Source organism: Sturnus vulgaris, chromosome 3 (genome assembly GCF_052056855.1).
Source record: "Sturnus vulgaris isolate bStuVul1 chromosome 3, bStuVul1.hap1, whole genome shotgun sequence".
Classification (NCBI taxonomy): Eukaryota; Metazoa; Chordata; class Aves; order Passeriformes; family Sturnidae; genus Sturnus; species Sturnus vulgaris.
In genome coordinates this window covers 84,301,332-84,321,449 of record NC_142245.1, presented here as the reverse complement: position 1 = coordinate 84,321,449, position 20,118 = coordinate 84,301,332, and the positions used below count along the sequence as shown (strand labels likewise).

The 20,118-nt window shown below is 38.7% G+C and overlaps 1 protein-coding gene across 3 annotated transcripts in view; it reads right to left on the bottom strand.

The window, feature by feature from the left end:
- The window catches only part of FILIP1 (filamin A interacting protein 1), a 102,531-nt gene extending 84,323 nt beyond the window's left edge, over window positions 1-18,208 (bottom strand). The window contains exon 1 of one of the 3 annotated variants that reach the window (XM_014870208.2): window positions 17,730-18,208. The gene's annotated coding sequence lies outside the window, so the exon portion shown is untranslated. The remainder of the gene's footprint in view (window positions 1-17,729) is intronic. The other 2 variants (XM_014870209.2, XM_088162148.1) reach the window with 2 other exon arrangements.
- Window positions 18,209-20,118: the final 1,910 nt, after the last annotated feature.

Genomic DNA, 20,118 nt, shown 5'->3' with positions numbered 1-20,118 from the left:
TGAGCAGCTCCTGGGGCTCTAAGGCACCACCACAGCCCTTTCACAGGAGAGGAAGGCCAGAGAATTCATCTAGTCAAATTCCAACTTCAGTGCAAATTCCAATGCTCTGCTTCTGCATGGACCAGTGTAGAAGGCCCTGCAAAGCCTGATATCAAAGGAGTTGTGTGCTCTATTCTGCTCTATCTGCTGAAGATAAGGGCTCAAAGTGGTTCTTTGAGTTTCTGGTTGGTTTGTTGGCTGTTTACAGTTTAGTTGTTAATGTATCAAGAAGTTTTGGGGTTTTTTTTCCGATGGAGCTTAGAATTGCTGTTTGAGTTTTTTGTGTTACTCATTGAATAAAAAAGCCACATATGGTTAAAACCTCCAAAATTGCATATGGTTAAAATTAACTTTTTTTTACTGGCATTTTTTTTCTTGCTTACATGTTGTCTTTTCAAAAGGAGATAGTCCTGTGAAATCATGTGCCCAATTGTTCTTGTAGCTCTAAGCACTGTTTGTCCATAAGGAACTAAGAAGACCCAATGAGGTGTTATTAGCTTTGACTCATCTGACTGATGCATCATCTGCTGTGCTCATTAATGAAGCTAGTTCAGGTGGAAACACTGATCCCTGAGCTTTATTAAAATTATCTGTGCTGTTTTCACTCATCTAATGAAAAGAGAAAAAGGAAGTAGATAGTGAAAAAAAGATGCATACAGAGGATATATACTAAAATAATGCCTGAGGAAAAAAACTCCAAAAATCAGTTTAAACATGCATTACAAAATTTTTTCCAATGAAAGAATTTTCCAGTGTTAGAAGTTCAAAATATGCTTGGAAAACAATCACTCTATCTGTAAGCTTAGAGAAGTCTGATTCAATAATAATAAAGTATAGCTTTATAAGAAATGTTTTATGTGATTGTTCAGATGATCCCAGGCACTTGGTATGCTCAGATGAGTATGACATGAGGATTACATCTAAACTAGGAGATTAAGCAGTGCCAGGGCTTGGTCGAAATTTTGGCAAAGACTAACCAGGGGCCTTCCTAGAATGTTTCAGGAGTTAGCCCTGCCTGGGGATTAGCCTAGCCAGAGTTTGGCAGCTGAACATAGTCAACCTGTTTTGAAGTCTACATTTAGTAATGCAGGTATGGCCAGCCAGTGACAGCAGGACTGAGGGTCAGAGAACCAGCACTGGCATTGTTTTGTGCCCCCCACATATTTTTAACTGTTTTTGTGTGGCTTTCAAACTGTGAGAAGTGGAAACACAAATTGTTGCTTTACAGAGCTGCAGCAGAACTGCAAAGCCCTGGCTTTGGAGAGGAGGGCAAGCAAGTGAGAAACACTGAGACAGATGGCACAGTCAGATGGAATGGATTCCTGGGGGGGAGTGCAGCAGGGAGAAGAGGAACAGTGAGCATGATAAAAATACGGGAACAGCAGCTGCCGTAGCTGCTTCTTGTTCTACAAGAGTAAAGCAGGTTGAGCAAATTGCCTTAGGAGCCTGCCTGTGCCCAACCCAAAGGGAAGAACTAAGAAGACAGCTTTGCAGGGAAGTGTGGTACCATGCAGATGGGTGAAGTTAGAGAGTTGCAGCTATTAGAGAGGGATTGGAGACTGAACTGAACACTTCCAAAGCTCACAGCTGGAAGATGAGCTGAGCTGGATGCTGGGACCCAGAGAGAAGTCCAGCTTGCTTGTCAGGCAATGGTGAATGCCAAACAGTGCAATGGCATAAATCTCACACCACAGAAAGACACGAACTGAGATGATTCTGCTTCCAAATATGAATCAGCTGAAGATTGAGATCAATTCCTAATAAAAGCATATTTACACTGGCAAAATGTCAGTGTGATTGTTGATTGTTCTCTGCCTTCTCAAAGGCAACAATTCCATCCTACAGCAACGATGATGGCCAATATTTATTAGTGGCAAAGAAACCCTGACAGACAGGTACAAAGGTATCACAAAAGGGCTTGTCACTGTGCTATTCCTCACCAGTGACCCTCCCTAGCAGCAAGAGCAATCATGCTATCCATGCATCTCCTGCCACCATGGCAGAGGCTCTGCTGAGAAAGTATTGTTGAAACAGAAAAAACAAGGCTTTTAATCTCATTTTGTTCTGTGCTGTAAGCTGAAGCACCAGATGAAGGAGTAACTGTGGGAAGTGTTACTTAACCCAATAACTCTGAGGTGGAGGTGCTCTCTGGGAATGGCATGTGCCTAAGACAGCTGCAAAAGGTGAGATATGAGGGACTGGGACAGCTTTCAGCATGTGTGGGCTATTCTGAGAAGTTAGTTACAAATCTCTACCAGGTATCTTTTCACAAGATCTCCTCGGTGAAATGCTTTGGTCAGTGGCTCCTAGCCTGGCATAATTTTCACAGGAATGGCAAAAGTCAATTTGCTGCCACAGAGCAGTTTCCTGGCTGAATTTCAGTAGATCACTCTGGAGCACGGAGACATTAAAGCTCTTCAGCAAAATGGTTATGGGATTGTTTTCACATGGGCAAACAAGAATTTTCTCTCAACTAATTCTTGGAAATGCTCAAAGCATTCTAGCTAAAACTTCCAAAAACAATTCAGACTCAGCCAGACATCCAGCCTGAACAACTGAAGTTTGGCAAAGCTGTAAACAATTGGGCTTCATACAAGACTAGATTTTTTAATGAAAAGTGTCAGGCAAACTTAGATAGGGCTTTGTTATCAGCTTACTCTGCAATATGTGTTCTCTTCTATATCCCAGCCTCACATTTCATTTGTAAATCAATTGTCATGCCTGTTACAGTGTTTTGATATAGCATTTTGTATCTGCTCACATCTATACCTCCAATTTTCATCTATTGTGAATTACCAGTTGATTAGATATATTTTACCAATAGTAAAGCAAACCTTTAAACTAAGAGAAATCCATCAAGTGCCACCATTAACAGAGTTTCAGGTTATTGTCTAGATAAGAGAAATCTGTCAGATGCATATAAAAGTATCTCATAGAATACCTTGATTTTTACCAGTTTTTTCTTGCCTTTAAAGAAGGACTTGCAAAGAAAATTTAAGAGAAAGCTACTGAAGAGACTCAAAATGTACCTAATGTTGATAAGACTGTTTATCAACAAATCCATTCCCTCACTTCTGTGTTCCAAAAGAAGTATTTTTAAAGATGATAAAAATAAAACCAGAGGTTTTATTAAATAAATTAATATTTTTTGTTTGTAATCAAAACATCAGAAGGGGTGTCTGTTCTGACTTTTGCTATCTTTTCTATTGGTGGATTTTGTGGTTTCTTAGAGAACACATGAAAAAAGGACATGATCATAATCTGTGAGGTGACTTACACAGCACATTCTCAGACATGCTCTAAGAAATTTCTCAATATTCCTTATTATTATTTCAGCCAAACTTGCTAAGTTTTTTTCTGTATTTGATCTGCAAGTGATGCCTGTTTTGGCAGCACTCAAAAAGTATGTAAAAATAATATAATGTCTGCAATTTGTGTTTTCCTGTCTGCAATTCTCTATGACAGCATTTTTAAGATGAACCAGTCTGACACTGCCAGACTTTTATGCAATGTCCTTGGGAATTTTGACCTATTAGCAACAGCAGATTTTTAATGCAAGCTGTTTCAGACAGGCACATTTCCATAAAGAAAGTGTTTTGATTTGAGGGGTCACACAGATCAAATGCTGCTCGTCAGAGTTAGAAACCAGATGATTCCACTGAACTGCAGGACAGAATTGAGAAGTTTTGTCTTCTTTGAGAAACCTGTGGGAGGGGAGTTGCTCCAAAGAAGAGAAAATGAATCCAGTATAACACAACAGTACCTACACTAGGTATTTCTTGAACTGTCAAAGACTACATAATCTAATATCATCACCTGACACAGAAAACTGAGGTTCACTGCTTTCTTCATTGTATAGTGACACTGTATTATTTATTTGTATTGGTAGGTATGTTTTTCAGTGGTGGCTTTGTGCTTGCTTAGGTTCTCTCACTGCAGAAAAACGGGAAAATGAAGTTAATACCAATATTCTCCAATAGATCGGGTCCCCTGGGCCCTAGAGAAGGGCTAGGATACCTTCACACTACCCCTAGAGGCTCAGGGATGTGCTTTTCTCAGCTCCTGGTGTTAGAGCTGTGCAACCATCCTGCTGCTTGCCTCTTGTGGATTCCCACCACAGGGGAACTGGAAGCAGAGCAGACTGATTAGAGCCTGCAGCTGAAATTATGCTGGGTAATTTCTTCTAGTTTCAACAATTCATTCTGCCTAAAAGAATGGGTTTGAGTACTCTGAAACAGATTTGGGTCAAATTCAGCATAAAGTTGAAAATAAACCAGACATGAAATGGAATATATGAACTGCAGAAACAGATCCTTTTCCTATTTCTGATATGTTTTCCCCACACTTTCTGACAAGAAGTCAGAGGTACTATGGGAGGGAAGTTGAACAATTTTAAGAAACTTATTTTTCTCCTTTCTTTTACCAAAAGTCCCAATTTTCTGTCAAATCCCAGTAGTGTCTTAAGTTCTTCCAATACAGAAACTGTTTGTCTGCAGGACTCAGGGTATTTGAACAAAAACGTGCAATTTTGAATCACAGGCAGTCAAGCAACTCCATCACTTTGCATGTAGCTTTGGGTCTTTCCAAGTGTTAGCTCTTGCCCCAGTGAATATTTAAATACTTCACATAAAGTTGACAGTTTTTCTGCAAAGTGAAATGGTCAAAGTATTTTCCTGAAAGATGTTTTAATGTCTATGCTGTAGTAAAAAGGTACTGTAACCTTTTCCTTTCTGGGTTGTTTTGGTTGGTTTTTTTCATGGTTCCAAACTCCCACTTGTCTTCCTGTTCTTTAAATTTTGATAGATGAGCCCCATAAACAAAGCAGTATTTTGAAGTCAAGTAAAATATTAAATCCAAACAAAAGCTAATGGATCTCACTGCAAATCCTAAAAAAAACCAAAACCAAAACCAACCAGAAAACACAGCAAAGAATTCATTTTTTTTCTTTTTTTAATTCAGTCATCAATCAAAAAAGTAAAGATAAATCATATTTAATTTTCCTGAGAATTTCTCTGAAGGACTAACTGAGCAATGCCTTCTTCTCACTTTTCTTTGTCTCTCTCTCTTACATGTTGACTGCTTACTTGTCCTTCAGCTTCTTCTTTCTAACAGACACAGATGTTCAAGGACAGAACTGGGAGCACTGTAAATGTTCTTGTTTTTCTCAGGGAGGAAAACAGTCCTATATTTGTGAAAAGTTCCTTTTGTGGGTGGATCACCACAGTATTACTGAGTGCTTGATTATGACCTGAAAACTCCTGTGGACCAAGAAATCAAACCCTGTTTGCTAGGGACTCATACATTAAGATGGACAAAATAACTTTTATATTGTCTATGGTAACAAATACAACTAAAATAAAAATATAAGATGACAGCTAATGTAAAATGTAAAATATCAGTTGACACATTGCAGAGCAAAATTATTTTTATTCCCAGGCTCAGGTGCCTATTTCCTTAGGATGTGGAAGAAGGAATGAAGAGAAAGAAGAGGAGCTGTTGCTGCAGCATTCACAGATGAGAGATGGCTGATGTGCTCCCCCAGCACACGACCTGACTGCAGCCCTGTGCCTGCTGCTGCACTACAAGTCACCAGTGAATAATTGCACACTTGCAGAGCTGCATTGTGATGCAGGTAAAGCCACAAGGAAGGCAGCATTCTCAGCCTAAGGGAGCCTTGAGACACAGTTGATGTTGGGGTGAACTGAAATGTTATCTGTCAGCTGTAGCTGTCAGCAAAAATATTAGAGGAATAGCAGCTGCATCATGCCACAAGCAGGGGAGTGGAGCAGCCTTAGCTCCAAAATAGATCTTAGAGTCAAACAAGAGTTTTCTTTTAATGAACTCCAGTAATAGCCATTTATTTTCTAAGCTGCTTTGAGCCAATTGATAATGTTACTGCTTTAAAATGTTATAAACAAATGTTTATATGCAAGTAAACATATGACACAAGTAAAGAAGAGCTATTTAGAATAGGACATATTGAAAGGTATGTTACTAAACCTTTAAAATGTAATTCTCCCTACTAATTGTTTTCTGCTTCTCTAGCTTTAAATTTGCCCTCACCATTTTATTCTTTAAGTCCTGGTACAGCAAGAAAACTGATACGTCAATAAAAAATCATAACTGTGTTTCTCAGCTGGAAGAAAATGTATTAACTTAATTCAGCTTCTGTAGGATTTATTCTTCCTTTTCAGATAATTTAATTAGGAAGATACTAAGTTATCCTGAAAGTATTTATTAAAGAATAGCATCTTACATTCTTTTTGGATTGTCATTAAAGAAAATAATAATAAGCAGTGGTCTCTTCAGGATCTTGAATTCCAAGATAAATGTAATAAAATTTGTGGCAGTCTGTTATTGTTTACTGCTTGGAAAAACTTACGTAAAAGCAGAATATTGCTCCTGATTTTTGAGCTGCTGCTAATGAAGTACAACCAGACAGGGAGCAGTTGCCATGAGTCAGGAAATGTGGATGTTCCTGGACAGAGGCCAGTGGGGCTTAGACACACAGAGAGGAGATGTATATGCATCCTTTGGAGGAAATACACTAAGTTTTTTTGAAACATCTCAAGCTGCCTGATCCAAGAAGCAACCATATGACCACCTTGAAGGAGGTTATTACCTCTTGGTTTCTAAAGGCCCCTTGGATTTACATCAGGAAAACAACAATGAAGTAGGCTGTCCAGGGGAGCTTCAAGATCAGATATTAGGTTCAGCCATGAGACAGTAGGTTCAAAACCCTGAGGGCTTAACTTTGTTCTTTCATTATGAAAAGAAGAAAAAAAAAATTCCACAAAAAAACTGCACCAATCCCATACCCCTAAATTTAAAAAAGAAATAAACAACCCAACAACAGCAACAAAACACCAACCAACCAACAACTAACCAAAAAAGTCTCCTGATGTGATACAACTTGCTGTGAGACTTTAAACAAACCTTTTGAACTCATATTCTGCTATACTATGAGTTTTTGCTAAGAGAATGGGTGTTACCACTGTACACATGGGGAGAAGCTCTGCTCTCCACAATAACAAAGCATTTGCTGAAGTGCTGCTACATTTCAGTGCATAGTACCTATGCAACTTCCTTTCCTTTTTTGAGCATTCTAAATGTCATCACTATGGGTCACTATTTTCAAAGTGAAATTAGCTAGGATTATTTAAAATACACAAATGGTTTCTTTTCCTTTCCACACTTCTTTTTTGTACCTGAATATAACTGCCCCAGAAGGCTGATTTTTTTCTCTTTTGGTAGGTGTCTTTTCTTTGTCTTCCCTCAACCTCTCCCTGTGTCATTCCCCAAAAGGGGAGTACAGCTTTCACTCTTCTCCCAGCAGAGCAGGACATGCAGACCATTTTCCTGTGCTAGTAAACCCAGGATGTAGGTGGCTGGTTGGAGTTCCATATAGGGGAATAGTTTATAAGGATAGTGCAGAAGGCAATCTTTCCCAATGAATTACAGCTGCAGATTACTGAGGAGTGAAAACAGCCTTGCCTGCCCAGTGAGGTTGGGTGTTATAAGAGTGGGTTAGCTGGTCACAAGTTAAGTTGGAGCCCTAGAATGTGCTGCAGTTTGGGATGGAGTCTGCTGGCTGTGCTGTGAGGAAGTAAGGGACATGTGGTTGTGCAAGGGACAGACAAGGTAAGAAGATGTTGTGTGAGGGACAGACAGGGTTAGGCAGCTGGGTATGGGACAGGTTGGGGTTTAGCCAGTCATGCAGAGGGAAACTTGCAGAGAGGAGTCAGAGCTGTGTGGAGGTGCCTGTAAGAAAAGGAGTCAGAGTTGCCTGAAAGAAGGTACGAGAAGCTTTTAAAAAAGGACTGGTGCTCATGCCAGTCCAGTCCATCTCGACATAATTACTACACTATCACATGTCACACATTTTTATTCAGGAGGAACCCTCACAATAAAGACCTGGGCTCCCTTTCATGAAATCCAAGGAAAGGTTATTTATTACCCCATTCTCTACCCAATCTGAGAGGCTCACAACTAAACTAAGAGATTATTTCCAGAGCTCTTGCTTTGATCTGGGCTGGTTTTGAGGTCACCTGTGCAGTTGTCACTGCTGTTCCATCATGGCAGGGTGCAGTGTGGCAGACTCATGCTGTCCTTGGCCATGCTTCTACAGCTGTGGCCTCTTCTGAGCAGTGGCACACATGTAAGGGTGGCACTCTGCCCTGCTCTCAAACTCAACATCACTTCTGGGTACTGGCATTGCCAACCACACAGATTCAAAACCTTGAGAAAATCTTTCATTGTTGTATTTCAGGACATTTTAAAGCATCATGGCACCAGATCATCTAGAGATCAGATACTTCAACTTCCTTGTAGACATCAGAACTGTACCTCAAAATTTTCTCTAGTTTTAGTTAAGGCTGAGTGTCCTGTAAAGGCAACTTAATTCCTTGGTAAGACCTTACAAAAAAACCTAGTTGGCTGAGCTGCCACTATTGCTTTAACAAAGCAGGCATGCCTGGAGACACTGGTTACCTGCTGAGCCTGGAAGAGACAGGCAGCACCATAGGTTATTTCTGTTTTCCAGGTGCCCCCTCTTCCTCCCTCCCCACATCCCCATAGTGGCTCCAGAGCTGCCAAACTCCAGCTAATTTGGGCAGTCACGTTCAGCTCACTCCTTCTCTCAAAGGTTCTTTTTCCTTCAGGATTTTTTTTCCCAGCAGTCTTCTCCTTGTACTAGAGAGTTTGTCCTGAGCACTCCCAAAATAACAACAAGCTCACGAGCTGGCAACACCCTCTTTCCCCTGTAAATTACTTCTGGTACAACTCAACCTGAGAGAATGGTTTTGATTTTCCTGAAACATCTTAGTATTGACACTGGTTTCTATTCTGGCATAGTTTTATTCATTAACCTTTCTGGTCACATCCCTGGTCCTCCTCTTTCCTTTTTTTTTGCTGTGCTTTACCAGTATAGCTGATTTTTTGTGACCTGCAACTCAGGGCACAGCTAAGCTTCCCTCTGGGGAGCTCATCTAAAAATACATATTCTTGTCACGTAGACTAATTCAACTTCTATTCCTACTTCTCCCTGCAGAATCTGGTTTCCACGGATGGCTATTTAAGTCTTCTTATTCAAAGCTGTTGACGTGATGTTCAATACTGCAACATCTCAGAGTGTCAAAGTCACTACTGTGTTTATTCTTGTAACATTGCAGGTTGTTATTAAAAGTGGAAAAGTAACTTGCTGGGAGTCACCAATGTGAAATCAGCAATTTAACCAGCATTAGTCCTCCCTGGTATGACAACTACCTCCTCACATTTTAATGTTAACATTATTTTAAACAACAAAATTCAAACATTACAGGAATATTTTGGAGAGGGAACCTGAATTTAGCAAAGTTTTTCCGGTCCTGCCACTTACAGCCTTGCCGTTCAATCACACTCTTGCAGTACGATTTAGACTTTGTTTACACAACTAGTGCTGGTGGTAACTAAATTAACCCTCCTTGTGTGCATTGTGCTTGCCTTATTTCTAGACATTCACTGCTGTCCTGGAGGGATTTTTGGAGCTTACACCAACAGCCTGTAGAACTGTTCCCATTCTACTTATTCCTTAACAAAGTCTTACAAACTGTTGTGTTATGTTGAGAGTATTCACTGAACACTTCTGTAGATTATTCAGTTTATTTCTGTTTATTTTCCTAGGTTCTTTTTGTGCTAAGCTAAGGAGAAACACATTACACTGTCTACAGCTCTCACATATTTCTCTAGCACTCCATTAGTTCTCAGAGACCTGCAGTGATAAAGGTTGTGTGGCTGGTAGTGATACTGAGCAGGGGCTAGAAACTCATATCACTGCAGGGAGTTTGTTTTCTTGGAATGAGGCAGCTGTGTCACTATCACAGAGAGGGCTCTGAACAGTTCCTCCTGGGCCCCCAAGTACCACAGCAGTACAATCCTGTTGTGTAAGTCCTGTAAATTTTCATTTGCAAACAGATAGAATTCTGTACCAAAGATACTTATATTGCACCCCCTCTATCTTTCTAATAAAAAGCTGTTCCAAAATAATTGGGGGTTTTAGAATATATTCTCTGAAAGCAAAGGAAAATCAATTTAGGTATTTTTTTTTTCCTCCAATCCACTAGCTACTTCTGAAACCTCTGCCCAAATGGATACAAGGCAGGATAGTTAAAGATATTTACCTGGAAATTCATGGTTAAGAGGTTTAGAGTTTAAAACACTTTAAAACACTCAGCTTCCTGGCCTCTGCTACAGCTCTTCTTGTCTGTCCTAGCCTGTTCTGGTGTCTTCCAAAGCATAAACTCTTCTTCTTCTTAAATCTCACTACCTTTCTTATTAACTTAACCCCACTGAAGCTTATGGCAGCTTTTTTTATTAAAAAGGCTGCAAAGGTATATGACGAGTGTGTGTGTGTCCAAGACATACCAACTCCTCCAATTCCTCCCTGCAGCAAGTGCTGAATTTGCTCTAGACAAGTACAATGGGATCTGAGACCTCTGTACACCACCAGAAATGAGAATCCCCCTCCTTTTTCCCTCCATATGTACAGACAGTAATATTCTAGTAAAAGTTCCAGTTTTAGGAACATTATTTATCTAAGGAGAAGGTTACCTGTCTCCAGTGGTTATTCTTAATAGATATAAGAAATCCTATATGGAAAGGACTGACTGCCACATCCCTTTGAGTGCCACAAGGCTTCTGCTTTGTCCTTGTTCCATGCTACAATAGTCACTAACAGGTAAATTTAGATGTTTCCACAAGTTGGGCTTTTTAAAACTAGCCTAAACTAGTCTCAAGTTAACTAGAACTCCACCTAGGAATCCTGTTTGCCATATGTGCATCATGCTCTGCTCCTGATTAGGATACAATTGGAAAGAGATGTTCAGTGAGAAAAGGAAACTCAGCAGTGGAAATGGTCTCCAGAGCTTCCTTCCTCAAAAGCAGCATCTCTGTTATCCTTCTTTATATACTTATTTTCTTATCACTTACATTCTCAATGATAGCCTTGCAACTAATTGGACTACCCGGATAGAATATACTTAACATTTTTCAGAAAGTGCCAAAGACCTGGGATTTGTTACTATCAACCAAATCTTGAACCACCTTTTGTTCAGTGTATTACGTATTTTGATACACTGATTACAATTTCTTGCAAAATATTCCATAGCCAGCCATGTCCAAAACTTTGTGATCCAAAGATCACAAAAATGAGAGACCTTAGAATATTTATAAATTAAAAATACTCAAAATACATGAAAATAAGCAAAGCCCTGAGCAACCTGATCAGACTCTGGAGATAGTCCTGCTTTGAGGGAGACTGGGTGACTTCTGCCAGTCCCTTCCACCTGAATTATGGTTCTGTAAATAAGTGGCACCCCCCCTGCAGAGGATATGCTACTGTGACTGTGCCTTTTACAATTTGCACTCTGATGCCTTTTGTGCCTCAGATTCCAGCCTCTGTCTCATGCCACTTGAAGCAGCAGTGGTTCCCACAGTTCCCAGCTGCCTGAGAACATGAGGCTCCCCTGGCACTCAGGAGCCCTGCTGCCATGTGTGTCCCTCTGTGCACAGGGACATCTTGTTCTGCACTATGATTGACGTGCTTGAGGACATCCAGCATGGCATCATTCCCTTCCTACCATCTCCTGCCCAGAGTCAAAAACTGGAATGTATCATTTTCTGTAAAGAGTTTTATCAGACTGAGGGACTGAAATCCTTATCTACTGGAATAAAATGTATGCTTCTTTTCGTTACAGAAGTCTTTGTTGAAAAATAGAAGGAGAAATAACACACTATAGAAGAACTACTGTAGCCTTTACCTTAAAAGTTAGATCCAAGAGGCTTTGGATTACAGAGGGTGAGACAAGTGAGATTTTTGGGATATGTCTGAATGACAGTCACAGGAATTGAATAACTTCAGCATGAGAAATATATGCCTAATTAAATTTTAGTCAGCTCAACTGTAAACCAGTCATCATTAACCACATGTTCTTTCCCACTCTTTTGTTTATGCCCTTGTTTATGGCCTTAAAAGGGTAATTTTTTTAACAATCTGGGTTATATATTTTAAAAGTAAGAATGTTATTTGAGACATATAACTAGATAGTGTGAGATTTTATGAATACCCTTTCTACTCCGTTCACCAATTTGAACTTGAGGATAAATTGTGTATGTTTTTTTCAGTGTATATTTGTTGTCACAGTAACTGCAGTTCTCCCAATAAATGGAAATTGCATCGTTTCCTTAGCATTCAGGTTATTGCACTGAAATAGCACCATGAACTCACCATTACTTCTCCCTTCCTGTTGTCAAGTCTGATCCCATCTAGTTACAGGAGCAGGCACTAAAACAGGTTAGTTTAGATTTGTGCACATTAGAAAACTGAAGCAAGTCTGCTTAGCTGCATTACATCCTATGACTCATGCCTGTGTGGGAAAGACCTTATTTTCACAGAGATCTCTTAGATAAACAAGGCAAGTTGGCAGCAATTCGATCACACTGATGCAAGCAGTCTCTGCTTTCTGTTGCATTCATTTGTTTTATATTTTCTGAAAAACGCAAGCAGGCTGATAAACTCTAGTGAGAATTCTTCTTCCAAGGACACATGAGCTTTCATTTTCAATTACTTTTTTTTTATAATAGGAGCAGCCTTAAAACCAGTTTCTAAAAAAGCCCTATTCTCTTACTGCAATAAAATCAATTTTTTTATCAGTTGGGGTTTTTTTTAAGTTTGTTAGCGAAGCTGTAGCTCTTGCTGTTGACAACCATAACACAGTTATGGTTAGTTAACAGTCAGTTAGATACCTCCCTCCCTCAAACATACAAGTCTCTAAATACTGTGGACTTCAGATAGAAAATGGATTTAGATTCCAAAATATCACTTCTACACATGCGCTGGAACGGACTTTTGAACAGCATAAATCACAAAACATTACGCTCTTTGTCACCATTTCCCCAGAAAGGAAAAGTGAAGACAGTAACCATTACTGTATTACAGAGATCTAAAAGTGTGTAAATCAAACTGGACAAATTTATTGCAAATTCATCGAGGTTTCTGCTCTTGTTTTGAAACCCCACCAATTTATATCAGAATGACTTTGGCCACATCTTAGATAATTAAGATTTTAATTGTCGCTTTATCAGCTCTGAAATGAAACTCACTTGGGCAAAGTGCAGCGATCTTTCGGATTCACACCCCCCTTTGCTCTGTCAGCACACAGCAAGCAGACGGGTTGTCCATTTAAGGGAAAAAGTACAAGCTCCAGCCTATTTCCCTGTGCTTTGGATGTGTTTGTCCCACTCCTTCAGCAAAGCATTCTGTTGTGCCAAAAAGCATTTCCTCCCTTGCAAAAGTCATGTGCGTGTGCACACGTGTACTCCCATTGCTGATGAAGGTTTAATTAAGTTTTTATTGTATTTTCTCTGTATTTGAGTGTGTAAAACATTGTGAAGGATGCTTCAATCTGTGTAATCTTACAGATCACCTTCACAGCTACAATTTGCATGTTTTACTCGTGGAAAAAAATTAGAGAGATGTTCTAGACAAAGCAGAATGAGAATCACAGGGCAAAGCCATCTTGAATTAAAAAAAAAAACAAAAACGCATCTCTCCCAACTTAGGAAGAGTTTCTATTTGCATTCATATTAGTACTTCTTTTACTATGATGCTGAGAATAAAAAGTAATACAGAAAATACAGATTATCTGCAGAAGCAGGAGGAGTAGGTGCAACGACCCAAAATAAAAGGGAAAATCTAATCAAATGTCTTGAAATGCAGGATTTTCACAAATACAGGAGGCATCACACATTTTCAACATGATCAGAGACTCTCACTGTCTCTCCTGAACAGGACACAGGCACAATTGTTTCTGCCCTTCACCTCCAAGCATAACTACAGGACTGTATTACAAGTTTTAGTGTCACCAGCTTGGTACAAATACTGGCTACTAAGCAGAAAAACAGATTAAAAAAATCTTAATATTTTATGAAATGATTGATTTCTCAGATATCCAAAATGAAGAAAAGCCTGTCTCCCTCAAATTACCAATATTCTGTATAAAATTAGGAAACAACAATGAGAGAAAGGAAATAGAAAAGGCTAAAAATGAAAACTACCACAATAAGATGATAAAGCTGAAAAGTTCAGACATTTGGGCTTCTTGTAAAGAAGTATTTAAACACTTCTCTACAATGGAATATCCTGATTTATCTTTCTAGCTTTCAGTTCTTATCCTAGGTTTTATATACTAAACATTTTTGATGAAATAGGAAGTATGACTAGATATGGAGTTCCTTCACATTTGTAATGTTGTTTCATCTGGCTTCTTCACAGATATTCACTTTATTTCTCCAATTGTCATTTTAGATATGTAGAAGGACAAAACCCCTGCCCCAAATTCATTTTATACGTTTAAATAACATGGCAACCTGCAATGACAGACCTTCAGAAAGGAAGGGAAGAAACAGGAAATTGGAGGAAAAGTAAAATATCTCTCAGAAAAAAAAAACTTAACAGGAATAGAGATGATCTGTTTCATTAAATTATCTTGAGGGGACTGGGAATTTATCTGCTAATTCCTGAATACTAAAACCTGATCATATTAAATTCAAAGGAAACTTCACTGAATTCAGTGGCATAAACCTGACCTTTGGCACAGCTCTGAGGCACATTCTTAATTTCTGCCTGGGGGTACCCGAACTGACTTAGATAAGATTACCAAAAGCCTTAAATTAAGCATGTGCAGAATCTCTGCCAACAGAAAGGTCCTGTATCAGGAGGGCTTTCACTGATACACCTCTATCAGTAAGAAGCTTTTATTGTGGAAATGGCTGTAGTGGTTAAATTGTAACCCAGGGAAGCAAAACAGGGCATAGCAGCAAAACAGAGATTTCCTATATAGTGATGCTTAGGCTGCTTGCAGGAAGCACATCTGTTTCTTCAGGAATGCTACTTTGGCTGTTAATATTAATGTTTACTCTTTCCATTTGTGTCAGGTGTGACAGTGAGCAGCACTATAGAAAACTCAGATGTCATGAGGTCAACATCAAGCTCACTGAAGCCAGGAGCACAAAGGATGTACCAGTAAACACCAGAGCCAGAGGTCAACAGTCAACCAGATAGGAGCAGGAGGAGGTCAGGAAAATCAAGGCAAATGTAAGTAGGGACAGAACAGTGCTGAGCTTTGAAGATGGATTCCAAGTATTTGAATTTGGTGTTAAAAACAATCAGATCCTCTATAAAGAAATTGAATGACTGAGGTAATGAAAACACTCAGTTAAGACGGTGACTTTAGCTGGGGCTAGATCAGCTAAAATTATAACAAAATTAAAATAACAATAATAATTCATAATAAGCATAACTATGAAAATATTATAATAAAATCAAAAAAGCCACTGACAGAGTCTGGAAATGGATTCAGATTGGAGTGAGTCTTTAGCACCATGAAAGACACCATTCATTCCACAGTTATGTAAATATAAACTAAATCAAAATTATGGATGAGGGGGAAAATTAATGGGTATCCTATGTCTACTTGTCTTCCACAAAAATCACTACAATGGAGTGCATCACCAAAATGACTTTTTGATTTGATATAAAATTGACCTTGGTTTCACTGCAGTCATTAGAAGAATTGGCTATCTTTCAAATATGAAACCATCTGTTGAATAGCCACGTTATATATTCCACAGATTTGATTGGAAAATCCCAGAGCCTCTTTGTGGACACCTGTTGAAAAAAGTAATTTTAGCCTCCTCCTCCATTTTGAAGTGGAAAGGAAGACAGATGTATGTAAAACCACAACTCCATGTGTTACATTTTGAAGTTACTATAAGACTGTTCAAATGTCACTTCATTTGACAGTTATCAGGCTAATAATTTGGCTTTTGATTTAAAAAACTTTGCTAAAAGTAAATTGTGCAAAAAAAAGAGGAAGTTGTATAACCACGCATTACCCTGAGCAACAACCAAAACCAAAAAAGGAGTCAATATTACCATAGCATTTTCACAGATTTTGCCATCCCTATATTTTCAGAAGGTCAAATTTGTCATTTCTCCACAGTTTAATTTGCCAGATATTTCATTAAAGAGAAGAAACAGTAATTTTGACTCTAATGTCAAGATGACAAAGACAGTACAAATCATATTGTCTCAGATTCATTTCTCACTCTGTAGCCTTCTTATTAAAAAATAACTTTCTCAGAATATGTCCTTATTAAAAAAGTAGTTCCAAAGTTTCCTTTTGAGACTCAGATTTGGGATACCATAATGCTTTAGTAATTCCACAATAATGATTATCACATTAAATGATAGTTGCCAAAAAGTGTTTCTGTTTAGTGCTTTAGTGTGCCCCTTTCCAAGTAAATAAAATGCACACTGTGGTACTTTTTGCTTTTAAGAATTTTCTTCCGTCTTAATACTTATTTTATCATTTCACAGGCAGTTACATTCTCAGTCACCAAGTACAAGTTGCTTCAGAGTATTTTAATTCCATCCAAACCATCCACTACTAAGATGTGGTATTGATGTCATTTATGCAGTATGCAGGGATGCAACTAGAATTATTTAGCTAAAGCAAGACATTCTCATCTCCCTGGGGCAGTCTCAGAGTCCACAGACTAAGTGTCAAACACCACAGACAGTCAACACAGACTCAGTTAGTTCATTCCTTCTTTAGGACAAATATTTTTCATCTGAGACAATTCTACATAAATCTGTGAACAGGGTTTTATCACAGGGTAAGTGCATTCTTTAAATCTCTGCCTTCATAACTGAATTCATATTGCGTATGAATTTATAATCAGTGTGTCTCTTAGAAATTCATGCGTACTAGATTTCATTTGTTTGCAGAAAACAGCTTTAAGAGAAGTGGCAGGGAGAAGTGGAATTCATTCTCCAATTGATCAAACAGCTTTTGTCAGTTAAAACAAAATAAATCACACTAAGCAGTTCCTCCCCTAAATTACACGACTACTATGGGGAAAAATGCATTTCCAACAACAAACAGGCTTCCATCCAGCTGTCAGGGTAAAACATCTGAGAGCTGGTTTCTCATTTATTTTACTAAAAGAAACATACAATTTAACAACAATGACCCACCTCAAGCACCCTTAGGTACAATGAACATAAGGTCAGTCTTTAGGACAATAGCATTTTGCTGCTAATCAAAGCAGCAGAGATTAATACTCATTCTATGTAAATAAGCACAAGAGAAAGAGCCAAGAGCAGTTGTCACAAAGGTAGCATGAAAGGCACCAAGTGTGTCCTAAAAGTTAGCAAGGAAACAAAAAGTACAAATGCGCTGGGCCACGAACTATTTGTTATTCCTGTTACTGAATGGCTGTTTCCTTTTATTTATCACACAGGTTTTCATTGTTTGTAATAGCTGCTGGACTATCACTGGTCAGGGATGACATGTATTCTATTATTAAATGTTGATTTGTCTTCTGTCTGAATGTAAGCAGATATAAACAAGATACACGTCAAAATCTATGCACATTTTTTCATATTACTACTAGCTACTTCATTATGTTTGTTCTCAGAACTGCAAAAGTTATTTAAGCAATGCTTTTTTATCATGAAAACATTAAAAACCCCTCTAATACTTTTATTCCGGCTTTCATCTATTGACATTTCCAAATTATTCAGAAGATTGTTCATTAGACAATTAGACATTAGGAAAAAAAATATGACAGAGTGGTTAACTCAGTCTTACCTGTCAGCAGCACGGACCTAGGAATATATCCTTTACACTGCAAGATCACAGTAGCCTGTCCCACAGCACTACCACAGGAGCAGAATGATCCAGCTCAGGAGAGAACAAATATAGAAACTTTTCCCACTTTCCTGGGTGTACCAGCAGTTGAAGTAATGAAGGAAACAAGGTAGAGAACAGAAGACCGGAGCTGCTTCTCACAGAAATCCCAGGCAGGAGAAGTAGGAGGTATACTCTGTCTGTGTCTCACCCAGACTTTTGTTTAAAAGTTTTTTCAACTGTTGCTAGGTGGTGTTAGGCTTTGGCAGTTTAGTTCTCAGATTGTATTTCCCCTCTTCTGGTCTCTTCACACAGTGTTACAGCAATGACTTTGTTGAGCTCAGCTCGCTTGTGCTATATTTAACCAGTGTTCTCAGCAAGTCAAGCCTGTCAACAGCTGAGAAGTTTGGAGCAGGCTTTGCTGAGTTCCTCAGCTGCTGAATTATCAGTGGATGTTGCACTGCACAGCCCAGCTACTACATTCACTGAAAGATTGTGGGGAAACTGTCAAACCCTTTTAAGGGCTTCCAGTGACTTCACAGGAGTAATTACTATTTAAAGCACTAAGTACAAGATGTGTGTTTAGGCATATATTTTAGACTGCTAGAGAAAGGATACTTGTGTTCACTGCAGATGAGTTCAATTATTTATACAGTGAGAATTTTCCTAAGACAAGTAGGAAGTTTATAATTTGAAAGGTATGCACTTCACTTGAGGAAAAATTACACGTGGGAAGAACTTTTTGCAGCATAATTTCTTACAGAGTTTAAATATACTAAGATGACATGGAGAAATTAATGAAAGGCTTAGGGTGGAAAGTTTTCACGGTGATATTTATTCCAAAGACAACCTTTTTCTCCCAGACCAAAAGCTTCCTGCAGTTATTCCTACACTGTCTCTCACTGAAGAAAAGGAAAGCCACACAAATCACAATAGGTTTGATAGGAACACTTTATTCCAGGGATGTATGCATTTTGATGTATCCACACTTGCTTCTGGATCTAATTACTGCTCCTAATTCTAAGCCATAAGTCTCTTAATCAACAGACCAGCAGTAACACTGGACGGCTTTCAGCCCACAGATTGTCATGATATCAAGACTCAAAGATGTTGCAGGTCTCAGACTCTGGAACAAGGTTCTACCATCTCATGGCAGAACAGTCTCTGTAAATATCTCTGGCAAGGAAAATTCCCTACCCCAACAACTCTGTTCTCATCTGAGCAGTACTTCAGAGTTAAATGCAGAAAGAGCCTCCTTTGGAAAGCTTTTCTCTAGTGGTGATTTGTGGTATTGATCGAGGGTTGGATGAAGAGGCAGGGAAGAAGAAGAAAGAAAGGCGAAAAGAAAAAAAGTAAAATGATCCTGAAAATTTTGCTTGTTGATATCTATACATGAGGACACAGCAACCTTGCAGAGCAAGAAAAGATTCAAACAGGTCATAACAGTAGCCTGCAGTGATGCTGGGTCTCTGTGCAAGCAGTAGGAAGGGGAGTGAAAATATATCACACTGTGGCAATTTCAACAGGCAGGAACATAACTGGCCACAAGGATATGAGATACCAGAGGTTGAGTACAAGCCCTTACGGGGGGCAGCTGCGGGATTAGCTGCAGCCTGATGCTCTAACCCTGTCTCTGGAATTACTTCTGCTTGATCTGTGTCATTATCTAAACAAGCAAGGAACAATGAAAACATATTTTCATTCCCAAGTTGCTCATAAAGAGAAAATGAAGTAAATATTAGGTATTATGTCAAGTAACTGATATTTAGATGCTGATGACACATTTATGAAACCCCCAAACACTTCCATCATGTCAAATATATTTTGTTTTGGAGACCAAGTAATAATCACTAATTTCCATTTGCATTTCAATATTTGACTTGGACAGAATAGTTAGAATGTATAAAAAATGGGAAAACTTCCGTTTTTCAGAAACTGTTATATGGAAAATTATTTTAGAGACACAAAATATATTGGCATAAAGTTTGCTGGTATATGCTTCCACTTTGAACTGAAGTAATATACAGATATCAACATTCTAAAAAGAATCTCTAACTTAGTTCACTCATATAAAATTTAGGTGCTCCAACTAGATGAGTAACTTTTTGACTATTCTGGCTTTAACTTCTTTCTCAAAGTGCAGTATTAACAGTACGTTATTCATTCAAGTATAATAAATCAGGCAAACAAAACAATTAACTTGGCTTATAGATCTCAGAAAAAACCAAACAACTCTCAACATTTCTCTCCCATTAGTTACTGGCACAATCACTGAGTGGAAAACAATACAACTTCTTAGGAGGCATTCTCTGCTGCCAGCCCTTGTGGGTGGGTTTCAACAGTGACCTGC